At 39.5% G+C, this 4,448-nt stretch overlaps 1 long non-coding RNA gene across 1 annotated transcript; it reads right to left on the reverse strand.

Annotated features, from left to right (window-relative positions):
• Positions 1–276: 276 nt before the first annotated feature.
• Positions 277–1,284, reverse strand: LOC139124218 (uncharacterized). Its single transcript, XR_011549891.1, has 3 exons — positions 1,231–1,284; positions 632–690; positions 277–372 (listed from the first exon to the last, which is right to left on the reverse strand). It is a non-coding gene; the product is annotated as an uncharacterized lncRNA (long non-coding RNA).
• Positions 1,285–4,448: the final 3,164 nt, after the last annotated feature.

Consider the following 4,448-nt stretch of genomic DNA (forward strand, 5'->3'; position numbering starts at 1 on the left):
ATTCAAAGTCGTCCGAATCGTCTGTATCACCCGTTGCTGTGATTTCTACACAGACATGGGAGTACACCTGGCAGTTCTCAACGTCTATCAAAATGCCTGTGATTTCTTCACCAGTAATCGACCCGGTATCACCGGCTGTTACGTCTACGGGTGTCTCCAAAGTATGGACGACGGGGTCTGATTTCACAATTTGGGCGTCTCTTAAGTCTGCGTTGTTCGTAAAGTACACATTGATAGCTGTGACTTCACCGTTGGTTCCAGGGTTGGAATTTTCTTTAAGTCCGAGTGTTACAGTAATAGTCTGGCCTGTTCCTCCGGCTGTATACGTTACAGAGGCAGCATTTGTGATCGACAGTGACGTGACTTCAACCTCTGTAAAATAAATAGAGAATCAGAAGAAACAGAGTACCAAGTCTTCAAGTTTCATTCTTTGTTTTATGGTCTTGGTTGCAAATGTGATGCTTATAACAAAGTAAATATCCTAAAATTATTTTATTGAATGAAGAATTCGATGAGATCCGACAAAAATCGTCATTTCTATATTAAATAATCTTGTATCGAATTCATAAACAACTGATTACCTTTCAAATTGTGAAAGCCGTAATGAAACGTCAACACATAGTGGCCTTACCTTGTGCTTTAGAGACAAACACGAAACAGAGCATCAAGAGGGAACATCGAACAAGTACACTGTTAAGGAAATCAAAAAATATGAACAAGCTCAATTGGAGAAAAAGTAATTCAATTTTAATTATTATACATTTCTTACTTTTTGCACATATCTTGGCTCAACAACACGTTGGCGCCTTTTTTGTCGCCGACTTTACACTTCATTTTAGCCCACAAAAACCTTATTTATTCATGACCAGTGTATTTGTTATCTTCAACAATTTACAGCGGCCATGATACGAGATATGATATCGACTGTTTTTGGTTTGGCTTCATCTTCTGGTTGTTTCAAGCTAACTGCAATTTATTTTCAAATACTGAAACAATGGCTGATTACTTGGGAAATGCGCTGTCACTTTAAAGGAGCGATTATCATTTTGACCCGATGATTAAGAAAATCGGTGTAACGACTGTTGTACAGTTACTAACAGAACTTTTTAGAGATCATGTTCTGAAGGGACATTAGCAAATTGAATGCACCTGTCTATCTGTCTGAAACCGATGAGTGTTGAGAATTTAAATCGTTGGGTAACAATCTGCGGAATAAGAAACGAGTCTTACCTGACACCCATGATGTTCTGAAAGTTTAAGAAGCAGCAACTGGCCAGTTTCGAGAGATTTGATCGGTTTATATCGAACCACGTTAAGACACATGGCATTGAAATATTGAACTTTTCACCACACCATTGGTGGGTGAGTGATCACGTGATCCAGACAGGCGGAACACATTGAGAATAACCAATAGACATAGACATGTATGTTTAAAGTTGTTTTTCTGCTCTCTAGGCAACTAACCAAACAGACTGTGAAATGATGTATGGGTATCGTGTCTGTTATAGGCAGGTATCATAAATTCAGTTTATTATATTTTTTAGGCACGGCTTAAAGTGTTATAACCTAGCACGACACAGGATTACAGTGAGAGCCCCACCCTCCCTTGAATTGCACATCACGTGAAACGTTCTGCCTTCTACTGTTATCTTTACAACAAGCACATCGTTCATCAGAGCTGAAAGGGCTAGACATCCACTTCGGCAAATGAACAAACACGAAGCGAAACTACTTCATGGAAGACGAGCGTGTCCATCGGATGGCTTTGATATGGGTGATTTAATGAATGATAACGTGGTACACTACTGAAGTACGGATTGACAATTTCGAGCGATACATCAGTTTTCAACGAGAGGAGACAGTCACTGCAAAACATGTGTTACAATAGCAATATCAATAGCTTGGTATTTCCTTAATGAAACTTTCAACCTTATCAAATGAAGAATAAAAATCTTGGATTGCATTGCAAAGTTTGGTACAAGCAAAGCAAACTACCTGACGTATATCGATATTTGAAATTCCAAAATGACCGCCATTTTGTGTTAACCCAAAATATAATTTTCGATTTTCTACAGTTATTTGTTTTTTACTCAGAGACATTAAAATGAACTCATTCAAGTTTAAGTGGTCGTTCAGAAAAGTGCTGTCAATAAATATGATTATTTAGAAGTTCAAGCAGCGTATAAGGGAAATTTATTTCTCTGGTCCCAAAATTTGCAAGACGGCCTCTGATTTACTATCAATTTTGAAGAGAATGGTTGATTTTTTTCCGTGAGAGAAAATCGATTAAAAGTGTTTGTCTTTCACTTTCGACGTGCTCGTACAGATGTTCGCAAAATCTTTGCTCATCTTCACCTATGCCACTCCATGTAGAAACTCGCCGTTTGCGACTATAAAGTGCCGTTCATACACAGGCCATTAAAACGCCTATGAAACGGCTGTGGTCCAATACTGCCTTAAAGGTAGACGTAAGTAGATAGAGGAGAAAGAGAAGGGTAACGATGAAAAACCTCCACTGTGATGCGTTTCCGACAAGAAATTGTCTGCCTAACACGCATGACGGTTGTTCTGTACAGTGGATCATAATATTGGTTGGCATTTACCACACTGGGTTGTTAAAATCATGCGAGTACTCTAGTATTTTTCTAGTTAGCGTACAGTCGTAAAGACTTTTCAAAATCGATCTCGTTCAATTTGATAATAAAGCATGGCATTTCCTTCGACGTCTCAACGAGACAGGGATGAAGGAAAACAAAGAACGAGAGCAGATATAAAGAACAGTGAAGCATGGGGACGACGCAAGAAAGAGGTTGAATAAAATAGAATAAAGTACGTGTGTATAACAGTGAATCGGATTCTACCGCTCAGACCATAGTTGCTACGCCTGATTCGTCAACAATATATTCGTCGGCTTACCACAGCTCCAGACTAGCGTGGAGCGTGACTGCTTGGGCATCAATCGCGTTTTGACCTCAACATTCGATTTGACGAATACAATCCGAGCGTTAAAAATAAAAGCCGTCAAACAAACACGTTCAAATTCCATCGCTCAATCACTCTTATGAAAAATTTATCAAATATCCGAAACGTATTGGTTTATAAATTGAAATTTTAACGTTACTCCCCATTTTATCCGTGTGTAAAGACAATTCTAACAACGCTACATGTAGCTACGGTGTTCGAATTTTATTAGCGTCTCAAAGGTTTACTAAGCAAGTGACAACTAGGTTCAAACACATTAATCTCGTAAATATTCCACCGTGGGCATTGCTAACTTCCCTGTACCTCGTATCGCATTAAAGCTATGGATTGTGATATTCCTATCGTCTGTAGTACAGTGACTTCCTTTATTGTACATTGCGAGGGTGCCGTTCCTTCCGGTCGCCGCTCACTTTTGAATAACATTGTGGAATGACGGTCACAATCAGGGCATCTGGAGCCGTATTGGCTTACCTCAGTGGTTTGTACACCAGGTACGCTTGTGAGAAAAACGATTGAAGTGGGAATGAGTAGCTGGACTTTTGAAACCAAGTTTTAATATTAAAACCATCTGTTCTGGAGTCAGAAGCGACTACGTCCATCACGCTTCTTCCTCAGGGCTCCATGGCAGAGTAAACATACCCAAGACAGTATACTTGACGAAACACCGAGTTCAGATTTTTTGATGTTAAGAATTCTAATAGTTTTCTACTTTTTGTTTCCAACGTAGACATTATGTTGCCTATGAATAAACGGACGTTTCTCGTTCAAATAGAGAATTGTATTTTTTATATATAGGAGAAAAAACCGAAAACTTGTTTGGATGCTGGAAATACTCGGCTGCCAAAGTATTTATAAGATCCTGCGCCTTATTTCACCGTTGGCTGCGCTATGCTATCAATAAAGGGATTTAGCATATGTCATATAGCTATGGCAGGCCGGCTTTACTGAGTAAACTGACATGACGAGGTTTCTTGGATTCCTAAATATTCATATGTAATAAAAAGGGACGGCGACAGTCCGGATTTTTCTGTTCACAAAACCCACTCCCACGCATGAAATGTGTCGACACTGTACACTCTACGTTCATTAAACTTTGATCCAAAAAAATTGAGAGCTCATAGGAGTGTTTGTGTGCCAATGGATCGTGTCGCAGTCACTTGCAAACAAAAGTCGCACGACTCGATTGTCAGCGAAAGCCCGGGCCTACTTTGTTTACAGCAGCGAGTACAAGGCGTTTACTTCTGGTTAGTTGAATGACTGCGTCGTAAAGGCTATAGGTAACTGTCGCTCTGTGTTTAATTCGCGATAATTCCCGACAATGTCTGGCAATCACACGGCAACCTTAAATGCAAAATCCATTTAATGTAGTCAACAAGCTTAGTCATGCTAGATTGCTCATTTGATTCATCAGCGATACTAAAAAATCCAATGATATTATCGGCATGGCATACATGACCTTGTTGTCG

This window comes from Ptychodera flava (assembly GCF_041260155.1).
Source record: "Ptychodera flava strain L36383 chromosome 23 unlocalized genomic scaffold, AS_Pfla_20210202 Scaffold_23__1_contigs__length_28996876_pilon, whole genome shotgun sequence".
NCBI lineage: Eukaryota > Metazoa > Hemichordata > Enteropneusta > Ptychoderidae > Ptychodera > Ptychodera flava.